The sequence below is a fragment of the Lissotriton helveticus genome, chromosome 2_2, assembly GCF_964261635.1.
Source record: "Lissotriton helveticus chromosome 2_2, aLisHel1.1, whole genome shotgun sequence".
In the NCBI taxonomy this organism is placed as follows: Eukaryota; Metazoa; Chordata; class Amphibia; order Caudata; family Salamandridae; genus Lissotriton; species Lissotriton helveticus.
Genome location: NC_136060.1, coordinates 9,926,494 through 9,945,624, shown reverse-complemented (window position 1 = coordinate 9,945,624; position 19,131 = coordinate 9,926,494).

Below are 19,131 nucleotides of genomic sequence, written 5' to 3'. Positions count from 1 at the left end.
GTCCTCAGAAGTATCAAGTTCCCTCTTTGGTATAAGGGTTTCATAGTAAATGTGTACTTCTTTACAGGCTCCATGTATAACCCTCTTCCACGATAATCACATTTCTCTTTACTTGTTTTAGCCTTAATGGTTTGAAATAAGACTTTAATGTATTAATAGAGTTTGCAGTTTTTTTTAATAAAAAAAGTTGGGGCATATTAGCAAGAACCTCGTTAAAATTATCGTCCTGCCACTAAAACGGCGATAAATGGGCTTGCTAATATGCGGTATAGAATTCAAATAGAAGCCCAGGTTAGATGTCCTGCACATCTAACCTGGGCTTCTATTGGAATTCTATAACGCATATTAGCAAGCCCATTAACACCGTTTAGCGGCAGTTTCCTGCCGCTAAAACGGCGATAATTGTAAAGCGGTTCTAACTAATATGCCCCGTTGTTCTTTCTTTCCAATTCTTGTGGACCACCCCCCACTGTTTGTCACACCAATCTTTATATTTATCCTGTTGATGCTGCACTTTTATGACAACTTCCTCTCAGTTAACGCAATCAGGCTTTCCTCCATTAAGCCAATTTGGAGTAACTTACAGCTAGATTCGTGAAGCCAAATTGCGGTCGCAATAGCTGCGAATTCGCTATTGCGCTCGCAATTTGACGGGAAGGAATTCAAGAAACCCAAACAACCAAAATAGCGACTTCGTAAATAAAAATTAGTGAAATCGCTATTAAATTTGCAGAATCCTGGAGGATGGGCATTTGCGAATCGGAAATAGCGAGAAGCCATGGATTCTGCGAATTTAATTGCGAAGTCGCAAAAAAGTTGCAATTGCCATTCATGAAAAATCGCTAAAAGCGAAAAACGAGAAAATCGCTATTTGCGACGCGCAAATTAAGAAGAACTCAAATCAGGTGGTAACCAGTACTGAAAAAAATATTTTTAAAAAAACAGTCAGGTCACTCCCAACAGGTGCAGGGCTGACCAAACACATTTAAGGACATGCAGCTGGAGCCTGGGGATTCCCACAATGCCTGGACTTTACATGCTGGTGAGGCGGCGTAGGCTGCAGCGAGCTGCACGCAACAGATGGAGGATACAGGAGCGGATATTCCACCAGCGGGTCACCCTTCTGGGCCAAACCAGGGAGCAAATCTAAGCCAAGTACCGCCTGAGTGGGGCTATGATAATCAAGCTCATCCGGGACCTAGACCCCCTGATGCAGCACCCTACAAGGAGGACCAATGCCGTGCCCACACATGTGCAGGTATTGTGCTGCCTGCACCTCCTGGCCTCCGGAAGCTTCCAGGGGATGGTCGCAGTTGCAGGCGGGATATCCCAGCCCACCATGTCCCGCTGCCTAAGGAGTTTCCTGGAGGCAATGCTGACCCGGCTACACCACTATATATCATTCCCCACCAGACAACAGGACCTCAATGTTACAAAGCTGCAATTTTACAATGTAGCTCAATTCCCACACGTCATTGGATGTATTGACTGTACGCACGTCCATATTTGCCCACCTGCTGAGACGGAGTACATGTACCGCAACCGGAAAAGCTACCACTCCCTCAACATCCAGATGGTGTGCAATGCCAAAACAATAATCACGGACATTGTGGCACAGTACCCGGGGAGCACACATGACTCCTTCATCTTCAGGCACAGCGGCATCCACACACGACTGGCCAGGGGAGACTATGGGGAAGGACACCTACTAGGTAAGTACACATGCCCCAAATGTGTACATTGTGATCATGTAGCTGCGCAGAACAGGCACTCACCCTCTGCTCCTTACATACAGGTGACAGCGGCTATGCTCTCTGTGAGTACCTCCTCACCCCATACCTCAACCCTGCAACACCACAGCAACGGCGATTTAATGCATCACACATTCACACAAGGAACTGTATTGAGAGGACATTTGGCCTGTTGAAAAGCAGGTTCCACATACTGCACAAGACAGGTGGGGCCATAAAATACGATCCTGAGGTCTGCTGCCGCATCGTGGCCGTGTGTGCGATCCTTCACAACATTTCTACCAAGCGCAGGATCCCTGTTGACATCTCTGGCAGTGAGTCGGAAGGGGACAACCCCCCACCTGCTCATATGCGTTACGCACGCGGGGAAAATCCAGCAGAGGGACACAGGCGCCGTAACGACATCTGCATGAACCATTTCTAATGCACCCACTCCCCACACCCATTACTTGACTCATGCATGAGGACATTAAGAATGACATGAATCAGATTAAGGTAGTCAAACCAATTGTATTTGTTAAAGCACAGTAAACTTGGCATTAAGCTAACTTGTACATCACTGACATATTGCGTCAAGTCAAGTCAAGTCAAGTCAAGTATTTGTATAGCGCACAACTCACCCAGAGGGTCTCAAGGCGCTTGAGAGGGGGGTGGAGGGGTTCGCTACTTATCAAATAGCCAGGTTTTGAGTTGTTTTCTGAAGGATAGGTGGTTCTAAGTAAGGCGGAGGTGGGTGGGGAGAGAATTCCTGGTTTTGGCCGCTAAGTAGGAGAATGATCTTCCTCCCATGGTGGCTCTTCGGATGCGTGGAATCGCGGCGAGGGCTTGGTTGGATGATCGTAGTTTGCGGGATGGGGGTGTAGAAGGTCAGGTGCGTGTTGAGGTATTTGGGTCCTAGGTCGTAGAGGGCTTTGTGTGCGTGGGTGAGGAGACGGAACGTAATTCTCTTGTTAACGGGGAGCCAGTGAAGGTCTCTCAGGTGGCTGGATATGTGATTGTGGCGGGGTATGTCAGGATGATCCGGGTGGAGGCGTTCTGAATGCGTTGGAGTTTATTCTGTAATTTGGCTGTGGGTCCGGCATAGAGGGTGTTTCTGTAGTCCAGTAGGCTAGTGACAAGTGCTTGGGTGACTGTCTTTCTTGTTTCGGTGGGGATCCATCGGAAGATTTTTCTGAACATACGTAAGATGTTAAAGCATGATGATGAGATGGCGTTGACTTGTCTGGTCATCGAGAGGGAGGAGTCTAGAATGAATCCCAGGTTGCGGGCATGGTCCGTTGGTTTGGGTGCGCTGCCTAGGGCCGGTGGCCACCAGGAGTCATCCCATGCAGAGGTGGATGAACCTAGGATGAGGACTTCCGTCTTGTCTGAGTTCAGTTTTAGGCGGCTGTTCTTCATCCACTCGGCTACGTCTTTCATCCCTTCGTGTAGGTTGATTTTGGCAGTGTTTGGGTCTTTGGTGAGGGAGAGGATCAGCTGGGTGTCGTCTGCGTAGGAGATGATGTTGAGGTTGTGCTGGCGTGCGATGGATGCGAGGGGACTCATGTAGATGTTGAAGAGGGTGGGGCTGAGCGATGATCCTTGTGGTACGCCGCAGATGCGTCATATGCCTGTCCTTCAGGAGGGCATGCTTGTGCCAGCAGCATGGCCCCTCAAGTCAATGTCAATGTTCAATGCCGCCTCCGGGCAGATGCTCCCAGCCTCCTTTCCCCATCGTCCTCCTGATTAGGACGTAAGGCAGCAGAGGGCCTGCTGCTGCGGTGGGGGGCTACCACCGGAGGGATGGACTGGCTGCTATGGCTGGATGTAGCCTCACTTGTGTCGTGCCCCCGGCAATGGTTGGCAGCCTGCATGGCCTGGACTGCAGTAGCCACATGCTCTAGAGCTGTCGAGACGTCCTGGCAGCACTGGACCATTTGGACCTGCATTGCCAAGGAGCGTCGCGAGAGCTGCGAGGTAGCGTTGCCGATTATGTAGTTCGAGCGCGTGTACGCCGACAGGCGAGTCAGCAGTTGGCGGTGTCTGCGGCGATTGAGTTCCCGCTGCCTGTTAATGGCCTGTGTGTTGGCCTCCATGGCAGCTGTCATCCGCTCAGACATCAATGCAACATTTCGGGCAGTCTTGTCCAGTTGCAGGTGGATGGCCCCAAGATAACGTGCCTGTGTCTGATGCACATGCATCATCCTGCGCTCGATGGATAGCCCACCTGCTTGCAGATTTAGCCCCCTACCAGCACGGGAAATGTTGGAGCGCTGACCCCTCACCAGTCCGCTGGACTGGCTACTCACAGCCGCAGGGCGGCGGGTTGGTTGGCGAACTGTAGCTGGTGTAGCTTGTCCCACTGGGGATTGTGTGACAGGCAGTGCTACTGCAGTGCGTGCTGGCACAGGGGTGGCACTGGCCACAGGGGCAGGTGGTGTGATAAGCGCTGGTGCGGGAGCTTGCACAGATGGTCCGGGCTGTGGGGAGAGATTTGCGTCTCCCTCTTTGTCCTCCGTGATGTCCATGACCAGGCCATCGCTGTCAGTGCTTGTGACTTCTGCGCCACCTGTGATGTAAAGTGGACGTTGATTAGTGACATGTTTCTTACCCATTTAGACTTCTTACATGCATGCAGACTACCATTCCCTGACTGGCTGCAGGATTGACTCTCACTAAACATGTGGGGCTTAATGGGGCAAGATGGTAAATGTGGTCAGACTATATGTCCCACAATGCATTAGGGCTTTAGTGGTGTGCTTTGGCTGCATGACTGGGCTTTGATATGGGAGGCTCTGGAGTATTGGACATTGTTAGGGGACAGGGGGTCGCAGTCGCATGGCACTTACCTGGTGTGTCCTGTGTGGGTCGGGAGGAGTCAAGCTGTGTCACACCCACGCATGCCTATGGAATAATTGTGTCCTCCACTCGGTCCTCCAGTGGTGTATTCGGTGGGACAGTGGGCTCCCCTCCACCTGTCGCCACACGCACCCCCAGCCTCTCCGCTATCCTCTCCTTTGACCTCCCTCTGAGGTCTTACCACCGTTTTTTAAGTTCGTCCACAGAGCGCTGGGTCACCCCCACAGAGTTAACTTTTGCGCGGATGCGCAAGCATAGCCGCCTTTTGTCCGCCTCGGCCACCCTCTTTGAATCTTTGCCAAACAGGCGATTGTAGTTCTTGCAGACTCCTTCTGTCAGGAACTCTAGCTCCTGCTCTGAAAATTTGATCTTTCTTTTGCGCCCACTAGCAGATCCAGCTGCAGCTTCCTCAGTCATGCTTGCCACTGTGGTGTATCCTGCACAACTCCTGTAGGCACACTGGAGGGGACCTCTGAAGGTGATGCTCCCTGTACAGGCTCTCACTGCTGAATGAGGGCGGAACCTGCCTACTTCCTGGTTGTGATGTCATCACTGGGCTCAAAATGCGACTTTCCGTTTTTGCGATCTCGCACTTAGCGAGATCGCAATTTGCGATCTCGCTATTTGCGAAATCGCAATTTCTAAACGGATTTCGGCCGGTTATGCGAATATTTAGCGATTTTTGGCAAATCGCAATCGGCAATTGCGGTCGATTGCGATTCGCTTTTTTTCACGCAATTTTTCATGAATGCCAATCTGCAATTTCTTAATTGCGATTCGCTTTTTCTCGCAATTAAGGAATCGCAGATTGGGACATTGATGAATCTAGCTGTCTGACCCTTGCTTTCTGGCTTTTAACGAGACAAATGGTGAGATACCATAAGTTGAATTAGGTGTAAAGTGATAAGACCACAACATTTTTCTCACATGTTCATCTAGAGAACCTCCTACTGTACTTGCAAGTTGCATTGTTTTCTTCAATATCCTGTTAATCCTTTTCACTAAGCCACTGGCTTTGGGGTAATACAAAGGAGTTATGGTTTTCATACATATTCCTTGGAGGATTGAAGACATTTTCTCTGAAACAAATTGCACTCCGTTGTTAGTTGCTGGGGATTCCTTCTCTTGTAAAGTTGTCCGTCAAGAATTCAAAGATTGTGTTAATGCCATTCACAGACTGAGTGACAACTCAATGTGAGTGATAGTCTACCAAGACAAACATTTAATTTTTGGCCACCTCGGGAATATTGAGGGGTCCAATGATATCTAACACTAATTTGTCCCATGGTTCGGACGGAACTTCTACAGGCGAAAGAGGAGCTCTGCAAATAGACTTAGATGTGTCACTAGTGCTACAAGAACAGCAATCTCCAACCTTCCTCTCAGCCATGATGCCCATATATAGGAACTAGTACTTGGATTTGATCTTACTTTTGGTCTTGTTCTTGCCCAAATGGCCTTCCTGGGCTAAATCAATGATACCTTCATGAATGCCTTCTGGGGGAACTATCTTGTCTGATCTGCATATGAGATTTCCTACCATGGAAGGCTCATTCCTCATACTCCAAAATGGGTGTTCATTAGTTAGTTCCTTGCACTTCTTGGGTCACCCATTCACTATCATGTTTTTTACCTTGTTTAGAATTTCATCTTTCCCAGTGCATTGTTCCCATTCATCCTTGGAGAAGGACAGAACTGAGATGGCGAACACCATTTCTTTTAACACATTTTCTTCCACTATATTGTTCTCCACAGGCATACAGGATGTGTTTCCTTGCTCCAGGAAAATAGTCTAATTACAAGTTGTAACCTTATAACTCTAAGACCCACTTATAAATCCTGGGTGTAGAATTAGCCAAGCTCTTAGCTAAAAATAGAGACACCAAAATTTTAGGGTCTGTACTTACTGTGAAAGGCAAGCCCTATATATAAAACTTAAAGTGACTGATTGCCCAGTAACAAGCCAATACTTTTTTCTTTACCCTCATCGCTGCGGCGCGAATTCCGCCGCAGTGCTGAACATTCCGATCGGGGGCGTGGTCATGATGGCTCCCGGCCGTCATCAGCACACGCCCACCGTGACTCATGACGGCCGGGAACCGTCATGAGCATGGAAGAGGTTACTGTAGAATAATGGCACCCAGCGTCCTTGAGTGTTCTTGAGGCAAATGCCTCAAAGCTCTCTGTCCTGTTAGAAATTTGAGGCAAGGTGGCACCTAGGCTTTTGTTGCTCGCGTTAGTAGTGGGAATAGTTTTAAAATTGACCTTGACATTTTATAAACTTGGGGCATTTGCAATTGCTTCCTTGATCTTTGTAAACACTCTGACAATTTGGATCCCATTCAAAAGGAACTCCTTCCTTAAGTAGAGATTCCATATAATGAACAAGCTCATCAAATCTTTTGAAAAATGTTGATATATACTCTCCCAAACCCAGGAACGACGTCAATTTTTCTAAATTTGTCGGAGATAGGCTTGCTTAACTGCATCAACCAGATTGGGCTTGGGTGTTATTCCCTTCCCTGACCCAAATATTCTACAGACATAACTCCAATCTTACATTTGCCTATTTTTATTGTCAATTGTCAGACCTACTTTTTTAAGATTACCTAAGACTTCTCTTAAGATTTTGTTGTGTTCCTCTTTGGAAGCGGCATAACCTAGAATATCATCTTGGAAACATAAGCAATTCCTTACATTTTGTAAAATTTGATTCATGATCATCTGGAAAACTGCTGCGGCAGAACCTAATCCGAAAGGCATGCGGCAAAACCTGTATGTTCCACAGTGAGTTATGAAGGATGTTAGTGGTTTACAATCAGGATGTAGTGCAATTTGATAGTAGGCTAAAAGTAATATCAAGAACACTAATCACCTTAGCATCATGTATAAGGATCCACATTTCATTTATTTTGGGTAGAGAATGTCTGTCTGCCCATATGCAGGCATTCAAGTCTCTTAAGTCTAGACAAAGAGGTATTTTCTTGCCCCTATCCTTGGCAGCTACTACTATTGGGGCTAACCATTCAGAACATAACATTTTTGAGTGACTCAACTTTATCTATCTCCTCATTTAGAGGGAATTTCAAAATCATGGGAACAGTGTGAGATTTATGAACCACAGGAACAGCCCTATGATTTATTTATCAACTAACATTACCTGTTTGTTTCCGTTGGGCACACGTTTGATTTTCAGGTTTATCCAACCTAGGAGGTTAGATCCTTGCCTTGCTAAATAAACCTTCCCTACTGTGGTTCTCCCTTTGAATGTAATATGCATTCTGTAGTATCCTCAGGTTGTACTTATGTTCATTTACTCCTCTGCATCTAGCTGCTCAGCCAGTGTGAGTGTTCCGGTTAGAATGTTAGTGTGAGTGGAATGTTGGGGTGCATTAGTGTTGTCAGTTGAGCATGGGCTGAGCAGCTAGGAGGCTGCTCCTGGTGGGGCTTATTATATCTACGTCTAAGAACTTAATGAACTACTTCTACTTCTACCTGGCCTGGTCTACAGCGTCTACTTATGACTCATGAACATGTGGGACCAGCCACTACAATTATAGCAACAAGGATGGGATTTTTCTACTTATGACTCATGAATATGTGGTACCGGCCCACTACCCATTCTTACCATGCCTACCAGCGGTATGGGATCTCTGTTGTAGCCCCCAGGTTTTATGTCAGGTTCCTCTAGCTCATATCAGAGAGAAGAAATCTGCATATTTCTCGAAAACATTACCATCCAAACGTGTCTCACATGCAAGATTGCTCAAATCTTTACTTTCCTTTTCATCTACATTGAAAGTAAATTTACATTTATTTGCTTCATCTGTTTTCATCAAATGCATGTTCCATGTTTCTACATTTTTGTAAACTTTAGCAAAATGGCCTCTTGTTGCATTTCCGACAGGTAACATTGTGTGCAGGATAGGGGCGGACTGGCTGTAGCGGGCACGGGTATTTTCTCGGTGGGCTGGAAGGGTGGGGGACGGTTTTTGACCCGTGGGGGCCGGTCTTGGTACTGGGGGCTGGTTTTGCATCAGTTCTGCCATATCGGCTCCCTGTAACAAAATAAAGTGGCAATGGTGCTTGACACTAGCACAACCCTCCCCCAGACCGGAGTTTCTCAGTAGGAGCCCCCCCGCTGGCCAGTTGAGCGGGATTGCCGGGGCTGGTTTCGGTTCCCAGTCCGGCAGTGGTGCAGGACAATTTGGGCTGTTGGCCATGTGATTTGCATTGCAACGTCAAAAACACTGCAAATTTCCTGGTCTGACAGTTTGTTTCTGTTCATCTCCACCCTTCTTGTTTATGTCTCCACTTTTTATGTTGAATTTCTTCAATGGGATTCTTAGTGTTATTGATCTTGGCAATTTGGTGTACCTTATGTGAATCTCCCATTTCTTTAATGCATATTGCTGTGAGATCAATGCTTTTGGGCAATCTCAATGGCTTCAGGTGAACCAGAGTTTTCTGCCAACAACCTTTCTTGTATTTTTGTGTCATTAGTTCACCTTATGAGTTGGTTCCTGATGAGTGAGTCTGTTAAATTTCCAAATACACACATTGAAGACAATCCCTCAGGACAGCTATGTAATTGATTACCTTTTCAATCTTTCTTTAGGTTCTTCAAAAAAATGTATACAATGTTAATCTCATCAAGTGGTGGAAGTGAGCAGGATCTGAGGGACATGCCACGTCCATACTTTTTTTATCTTAGGAAGAACAGTTCCCCTACATTTTCTGGAAAGAGAACCATCCCAGGATGGTTAATTTCGACTGCTGAAATGCTTCAACTGAAGTGTAAGGCAGGGAGCCTCCTATGCTGTGAAACCCATGGAGGGAAATACAGCTAAACAACCCTTCTTGCCAGAGTGCCTGCTGCCTGAAAGAAATGTAAATGTGTGCAACTGAATAATCTGCAAATGTAAAGGGTGCTTGGAAGCCAGTATTGGCTTTAATTGGTTGAATTACTTGAAGCTTCCTGATAAAACAGATGTATTCTTTTTTAGTAGTATTGCAAGGAAGTTGACATCTGAGCTGTGGTGTGTGCTTTTAAAGAACAGTTCTAAAAACAAGTGCACTACATACAGTCTGGGTATTACTAAAAATTATTTTTTGGAAGCACTTTTTTATCCTAAACGTTAGCACATTTTGTAGCAGCTGATCTTATAATGTGTGTATTGCAGGTTTGAAATAATGACTTACATATTCACAGTGCTTTCTGTCACAGACTGGAACCTCGCAGCACTAAACATCCATAAGTCATTATTCTTCATTGCACTAACCAGAATTCAGTTCTGTGACTCCTTGGTTACGCACATCTCTCTAGTGCATTAACTAAATGAGGTTTCATAATGTACGATGATGCATTATTTTATAATTAGTTATTTGAAGGTGAAAGTCTGAAAAAAGTAACAGAATATTTGGGGGTTTTTTAGCCACACTTTTGACCCCACCCCCATTGTGCAAAGCAACACACAGTTCCCAAACTTTTTCTAATGCACTTCGACCCCTGATCTTATCACTGAGTTGTTCTTTTAACTACCTTAACATAGCGTGGTGAACATCTATTTGCCCTTCTCCTTCTCTTCCCTCTCCTTCTTCATTAGTGTTTAGAGAATCAGCTAATACCTCATAGAATTTTCTACCATATAATTTAAATTATGCAATAAGATATGTTGTTTGCCTAAAGCAGAATATCTGACACCACCTATAGCTATCAGATATGAATGAAACATCTTCACCCATCATTTCCATGGTAGAAATGGTTTGCCTAGTTCATTTAAGAATGGGGGTGGTTGAGACATGCTTGAAGCAGCCGTGAGAATAGTTCAAAAGTTTCAAAAACATAATTTGCAATACCCAAGTGAACTGGTAGGAACTTCTTGATAAGGTACAGAAGGAGCATTTTAATACACTCCTAACAACCCTTCAGAATATAACAGGGTTATATGTCAAATATTACAATAGAACTATTATTATGGTGCAAAATATGGCGTAAACCTCAATGCTGAATGAAGCAGAAAGGTCACAACGAGCTACAGAGAAAAAAGTAACTCACACCTATTATGTGGTTTCAAAAAATTGCCCTCTCACTACTGTAACACTTGTCCCATTAGTGTACTGTTAAATTGACATTAAGGAAGAATTAGGGCAGCTAATTCAGGAATTGGTTAGTTAACTTAGGGAAGTTTTTTGAGATAAGTTCTGAATCAGTTCCAAAAATGAGAACTCCGGCAAGTAGTAAGGGTGATTAGCTTTTAGACCAACCAATTCAAGCAATTCCGCCACACTTCCCAGTCTCCACACAAGTAAATAGGCATGGAACTGACACCTACATCAAGGTACTGTTAAGGCAGGTTGTAATTTTTCAAGCAGCCGAAAAATGCATGTCTTCACCGATGCAGCAGCACCCGCTGTTCTTGAGCCAGTATAATAGCAGGCGACCCAGCGAAACACCATCCACTGTAATGGCTCCCCCAATGCTGGTGCCAAATGAGGAGCACAGCCAGCAATAGTCGACTGGAAATACTTCCATGTCACTGATGAGCCACATACCTCTGCTGGCAACCTCCCGCAGCTGAGGTGCTGCCTTTCACTACAGGTGTTTACTCCACCTACTTATCGGTTCTTTGATATTGGTGCCAATGAGGTACAGGGTACCTCAGCAATGCTCGACTGGGCTGCTGCTGTGTCATAGAAGCACCACCCCCCTCTGCAGAAAGCCTTCCACATTTAAGGTATGGCCCACCCACTCCAATCATCCACTTCTTGAAGCAAACTGCTAGGGACCACACTACACCTCTTCAAGCACAGTGGGTGTCAACGTCAGAAGATTTCCACAATGGAGCATCAGAGACTTATGTTAGTCGATGGAGAGACTAGCAAGGTCATAGTAGAGAGTGAATATGAAGAAGATGACAGGGGTGCAGGCACTCATTTTCCCCATACAGCGTTATTCTTTGTTGCAAAACTATGTAAAGAATTACCACCCATAAGAAGGTAGAAATCAAGTTTATTATTATGATATGCCTACATCTTCGTTCTCACAAAAAGGCTCGAACCGCTCTACAGTTCGAGTCTTTCACTCTTCACAAAATTCTAGACCAGCCTTTAGAGTGGAATGTTCCAATACCACCATACGGGTAGGAAGGGTGGGGAATGAGGAACATGGAGTGAAAAGGGAACAGGAGAGGGAACAGGAAAAGGGAAAAGGAACACAGTAATGCTATTTATATCACTTGTGCTTAACACTCTGGTAGCTTGACACAAAAGCAGTCAGGTTTAACAAGAGGCAATGTGTAAAGTACTTATGCCACACTCAAAAAGCAATAAAGTGAAAACACAAAACAAGAAAGGGTCCAAACTAATTCAGATAAATAGAGTAAAATGTAATAAATAAAATGACATCAAAATGTAGAAACGGAGATATTATTTCTAAAGATTTCAGTAGTAATTGTGCCAAAAAGCAAGGTTATCTGGTTGCATTGAACAGGGTCAAAGTAAACAGTTATGGCCAACCATGGTGGAGTGTAGGTCGGACACAGGGAACAGGTTCATCCTGGTGGAAAATGTGTCTTTTACCTTAGCCCAGTGTCATGCGAGAAGCACTTGTCAACAAGGTTCTTGGCCATCGGGTTGCAGGCTGGATCTGGAGAGTGCCTTATCGACAGTGAGTTGCTGAAGTCCCAGTCCTCCATCGGAAAATCATGTTGGCGGTGCAGTCTTCAGTGGCGCAAAATGCTGGTCAATGATCAGAACTTTGCATTGTTGGGAATCACTGGGCGGCCGTACTGGTGAACAGGTCCAGGCAGTGAACTCGGGAAGGTCTCTGCAGTCGGATATGGGCCCCTTATTGGCAAAATCCACTTTTGTTGTGGGGAGATGGTTATTTCATAAGGAGGAGGAGGAAATAGCCTCTGGTGTTTCACCTGGAGTCCATTTCTTGCAGTTTTAGGGTTGGAGGAGTACCCACTCACACCATCTAAGGGGCCAGGACCTGGGGGCACCTCTTGAGGGTTAGCATTCACTCCAGCAGAGGCCAGCAGCATGGTTCAGGGAGGTCCAGTTGGTACTGGTCAGCTGGGCATTTGCAAGGAAACGCCTCTTGAAGTTTGAAGCTTGGAGGTCAGCCAACCAACCAAGGGAGTCACCTGGGGGTCATGGGTTTAAGGCAAGCAGGCCCAATCTTCCTTCAGTCTTTAGACAGCAGGACAGTCCTTCTTGTAGGTCTCCACAGGTCCAGGCAAGTTCTGATGAAAGGTTTTGAGGGAGACACATTTATAATCAGTGCCAGCCTCTGTGTGGGGGACAACTCCTTTCTGTAAACCTAAACTGGTTCTGGTCATTTCTTGCCTTTGCACTGGAAGGGTTGAGCAAAGGCCATGACTGGGGGCCAGGGCCTGTGGACTACCATCTGCAATACACGGCTAAAGACTGTGCACTGTGGGGAGCTGTCCACCAGCAGCATAGGTTTTATCTCAGGGACTAACTGGGGGCCAGGCCATCAGCCAAACCCCAGTTGAGCAACCAGCAAGGAGCTGGCTGCCCACGGGAGGCTGCAGGTCCTGGCCCTTCTTTCAACTCCTTGCTGCATATGGCTGAAAGCTGTGTTCAGCAGGGGAATTGGTTGAATATGATTTTTTTTTAAATCTGGATGTTCACTAAAAAAATACAAAAGTTAAAGTGACTTTTTAGTTACGTGTTGCAATAACACAATAAGTACTTTTTAACAAACAATAAACCACTGAAATGTATCAGTTAGAGTTTACTGAGGTAACTATAATTTGGGACCCTGCAATGCACTGCTTATGATCTCATATATTACATCACGCTTGGAGTGTTAAGTTACATGATTGATATGACTGTTTGATATGCGCTTTTCAGACCGGCAGATATTTATCAAGCTACACATATACCCAATCTCGCTTATATTACTCTTTCTTCAAAGGTAATCAGGAGGGGTCCAAGGTGGCATTTTAGTGGAATGGGTAGCAGAAAACTACCACAGGTCAAAGGTTTGAATCGTTCCAGAGGCTCTACCTTTCATACTTTGCGATGGATAATATGTACACCACTCTTATTAGTATTAAATCTGCATTTTTTACAAGTGCTTCAAGATAACGCAGTTATGGCTGTTGTGTCATCCTCAAATGAAGATAATAATCTAGATCAGACAGAGCCAAGAAAGCAACCACTGGTAACTGTAATGTGTTTACTGTGCAACTTTCTGTTGTTCATACACTCAGCACACACGTATTTGACATTCACATTTTGAGGCCACCTATGCATATTCCCTTCAGATAAATGGGGTGAGTGCTGATTTCCTATGATTCTATTTGCTGCTGGCAATGACTTACTATGGTTCTTAAATGTGAAGATGTGGCATTACAGCCAGAGCTGGCAACTTTATAAACGAGGAGTCAGGGGGAAGGTTTACTAACGTTTGATACAGATCAATGCAACGAGACAAACGGAGTGGGGATGAATGTACCATCTCTACCTAGATATGGTGCATTCCTGCTCTCTCTGCACTGTTGCACTAGTGGCTGCCAAAGTGCCAACACAGGCACCCTTGCACCATGGTGTAAGGTTGCCTACATTGCAGGCAGGATTTTTTTGTGCAGGAAGGGAGACATTCCTCCAAAAAAACAATCCTCTGGGGCTTTTTTCCCTTATATGTGTGCTGCAGTATGAAATAAACTAGGGGAAATAAACATATTTCTCTTTCTTATGCTTCCTCTGGAAAGGTGTAGCATTTTGGCACACTTCCATGCTTACTAGTGTTAGTAAATCTGGAAATACGGCAAAAAACTGGGGAGGATTTGTAGGAACACCCTCGCTCCTCCCATGGAGAGCCTTCCCAGGTCAGAGTAAGACAAGGCAGCAACTTGAGCAGCCTTGCTTTACTCCAGACTTACTATGCCACGCAGAGCTATGCAAAGTAAATCTCACTTGAGAGCTTGCATTGCCCTGGTTTCACCTTTCACGATGCAAGTGCAACACAAGCCTTTAGTAAATCTGTGCCCAAATTTGAGTCTTGGCTGCGGCTCAACATCCTGTGATAATCGGCAAATCATATAGGGACAGATTTATCAAACATTCACGCAATGCAATGCTGAAAGACAACTGGCTCCACTGTACTGTATGAAAGGGAGAGGGCATGAATGCACTATATCTATCAAGATATGGCGCACTCCTGCATTCTGCCTGTGCTGGCGCACAATCTGCACTATGGCACCCCTGCACTATGGTACAGCGGTGCCTGCGTTTCAGGCTAGGTTGTTTTTGTGCAGGAGGGAAGACCTCCGTGCAGAAGAACAATCCTCTGGGGCTTTTTCCTCTTTCTAAGTGGGCTGCAGAATGCAGCAGCTTAAAAAGATAAAACAACATGGAGAAATAAAGATATTTCTCCTTGTTGCATGTTCCCTTGGAAGGCGTAACATTTTGACATATTCCTTGGTTTACCAATATTGGTAAATCTGGGAATGCGCCACAATCTATGGGTAGATGCACACCACCCATGGACACCTTCCCAGGGCAGAGCACTTCAAGGCAGTGACTTATGCTGTGTTGCTTTACTCCAGATTTACTATGCAATGTAGGGCCACCCGCAAGCTGGACTGTCGTTGCTTGGTAAATCTAACTTCGGTATTCCATTGTCCTTGCAACACCATACATGACACAACGGCAATGCAATACCATAATAAATAAGCCCTGTAATCTTCTTGTGCCTAAAAATTAATTACATTGACCTTTTGTAATGTAATTGGTTCTCATTTAAAGCCCTCCAATACATTTGAGTCGAGTTACCATTATGTAACACTGGAAAAAATAATGTGGAATATCTGGAACGGGTTCAAGGCATTTGCAGACAACATGGGAAGTACATTATGAGACAGTTTGAACAGCAGACTACGGAAAGGACGATATCGATAGAGTCACAGAACCTTACACTAATGCATAACAGCGGTATAGAAAAACACACTAATTATTATGTTTCCAATTTTACAGTTTACCATTAACATCTTACATGTGCACCGATTGTGCTGAATCATTATTGACATAAACCTTCTCCGTCTAGTTTGATGATAGGGGATTCGGGAGGAGGAAGTCAATAGAAACGTGGACATTTCCAAGCTCGATTCTTCACAGTGAACACCACCACCACAGTTCATAATTAAAAATGTTAAAAAAACAATATATATATATATATATATATTTTTTTTCTTTTTTTTTTTCTGCTGATGGGGGATTTTTTGGTAGAGAAACTCAGTTATGCTGTTGCAGACTGGGAACTGTCACCTCCGATTCATCCACTCTAAAATAGACAATTATCACATGGGCCTGTTGCCTACATGGCGCTTACATTTCCAGAATCAAAGCGCTTCACTAACTGATATTACAGCTATGTATCTCTGGGTTGGAGTCAAGTCCTGCCTTGGGGAATTTGGAACTAACATTTTACACCCAACCCCTTAACATGCCTGGGTGAAAGTTTGATTGCCGTGGCATAATTGCAATCAATTTCTGGAATTTCATGTTATGCTTGCTATACGAAATTCCCGAGAATTTGCAATTAAGCCACGTCATGCAAAATTAAGTCTGTTCGCCAGGAGCACGGGAGGAATGCGGATGAGTAGAATGCAAATGTCTGTTGTTCGTGGCACTTGTGTGTGTTTTTTTCCTTTTTTAAGCCACAATGCTTCTTTGTGTCCAAAACAGCCACAAGAACGGGATTCCCTCCAAAGTACACGTCCAAATGACAGCTTGGCAGTTCACAATATTTTTAGGTCGAAGCACGACCTGCATTCAATGCGTAAGCATTGATTGCAGTCAGCTTCGACAACTATTGTGACCCGTATTTGGGAATGTGGATAGCAGTGTGCCACGCGCTTTCCCATTGTCAGTTTTCACCGCGGGAGCGAGCGCGCTTGCGCAGACGCACACACAGCCCCTGCTTTCGCCTGGCTTGCATGCAAACACGGCGCGCACACAGCCAGGCCCCATCCCCGGCACGCACAGGCACGCGCGCACACACACACACACACGCGCGTGCATGCACACGCAGGCACACACATGCAGGCACACAGCCCCCCCCTTACTTCACCGGAGTCGGACTCGGGCTCGCAACCTCTGCCAAGGGAGCCCCGCAGAGCACTCGAGCTCCTCTGCCACTCTACCAAGAAGCAGAGCTCTCCCCATAGGCATGGGGGCCCCGCAGTCTCCCCGCTGGTCTTCACCCGGGCCCCCTCCTGGGACCCGGGACTTCATGCGGCACTTCTCTTCTCCGGGCTCGCGCTCGTCCAAACGAAACGAAACTGAAGAGTGGCGCGCATGCGCAGGCAGCCCCCGCCCTCCCACTGCTCACAGGCCGGCAAAGAGCTGATGGCAGCGCAGGACTGGTTTCAGTCTCTTTTCAGTCTCTTTTCTGCCCGATCTCCTTCTTTGCTCCCCCGCCAGATACAGGAGCCTGCACGCCCTGTCCCCGTCCCTGCACAAGCACAGCCGAGCTGGCACGGGCTGTGTGTGAGGACGGCTGTGGCTGGCCGTGCAGCAGGAAATCGCCTTCATTTTCCACACCCCAGCGTCACCCACACAGGACATGAAACCGGGATCTCGGATCTTTGGGGGAGTCGCTGTCACTGCTTTTCTATTTTCCTCATTTTTTCTGCACATGGCATGCTGTTTGCTCGGTGGAAGGTGAGTTTACTGTATTTACAGATGGGCATCTCTTTCTAATGCTGTATAGTGAGACTGGTGTTATTTACATTATACAAAAATTCAAATAAACGAGTGCAATAGGTCTTCAGGTGATCGACGTTTTTAAAAATTGTCTCAAACCATCCCATGCATTGTCTCCCTTCTCGAATGCCGTTGCCGAATGTCTGCAAATTTCCTGGTAAAATAGCTGTCTATAATCTTCACACCACTATTTCGGCAGCCTTTGATGACATAACGTGTATGTGTAAAGCGCACGCTCACCCAGGGGTATCTGTGCGCTCAATAACAGATGTTTATTATTACACAACTCATTGGTACTGATGTTATCGACCTCCGAAGGCTGTGGACCCGCTGGGATTTGAACCCGTGACCATAAGGTCGAACACAGGTACCTCAAGTTGGACGGATTACTCCACTATGCAGCCAGACCCTGCTGTCCACGCTGAAATGAGTACTGTTGAGCTGGCTAATATTAACATCTAATAGCACCTTTTATCTAAATATCAGACGAACATTCATAATACATACTGTCAATAAGTATTAATTATTAAAAAAATAAAAAGCCATTGTTATTTGTAATATCAATACATCTAAGTCACGTAAATACAACACATATCGCATTACAAATGCTATAGGTGTCACATTTGCGAAAGTTGAAACGATTGGCATTGTAAATAACAAAGGTATTAATTTTGCTATTTTCAAAACCAACACATAAATAAAAACATTGTCATTTACAATAACAAAAGCTCAAAATTTCCTAGTTCGAGACCTATTGCATTGCAAATGCTTGTTTAGAAATGTTATCAATTACACAAAAGGAAATTGCACAAAATTCCCACCCCCAATCCATAATCCACTCAGCTATTTCGAAAGCCTATGTCAGCTTTTTAGATGTGCTAGAGATTCAGTAAAATAAATAAAATTGTTTGTTTTGCACTCAACTGTCCTGGGTAATGTGGCATTTCGCAGCAGGGCTGGCAAGGGTGGACTCCTGGCTCCCAAAGGATCTGCTAGGGGCTTCGATCAGTAGAGATGCTTCACAGTAAACAGGACAGAGTTTCAACTGTCCACAACCTGACATTACAATGCACCCACGTGTCTCATTATATTCAGCTAGCAGGCGAAATTCACTCATTTTTCAAGCTTATCGGTTTAGCTTGCTGTTTGACCAATATATATGTGTTTAGGATGTATTTATGACGTATGTTCAGCATGGGCATTTTGCAAGAAATCCACATTGTGTTGATAAAAACCATGCTGTGTTGAAGAAAAGTCAAAATATATTTGTAAAATTAGACATGCTAATCAAGCTTTAGTAATACAGGCGAAGAGTGTAAGACATTTTGCTGCTTTGGAGATCATTGCCACTAATAGAAAATGTACTCTCCCATGGACAGATAGAGATGAGGTTACCACAATTAACCTACCCTTGAAAGTGTTTTTAATTTGCAGGCTTTCCAATCAAGCATAATTGCCATGCACTGAATTCTTGTGCCCAACGCTTTGGAAGCATAATTGTTTTTGTGCGTTCAGTCCTTTGTAACCGTGCAGCCAAACCATAACGTATGCTCTTAGGAGCGCAGAACCTCTCCTATAGGGTTCCTAGGAAGATCTGAATAAAAGGGCAACTCGAGAATGAGCTAGGTCCATGATAAAAGCCCATCTACTAATATCCATGTGCAGGCCTCTCTTTTTACAATTTGTGCAGAGAAGGACAGGCTTGTTGGGATTGCCTCCCAATATGGCAGCCCATCTCTGATTTATGGGGGGTGCTGTAGGACTGACCTATTTCTGTCACATTCATGAAAGTACAAGACAC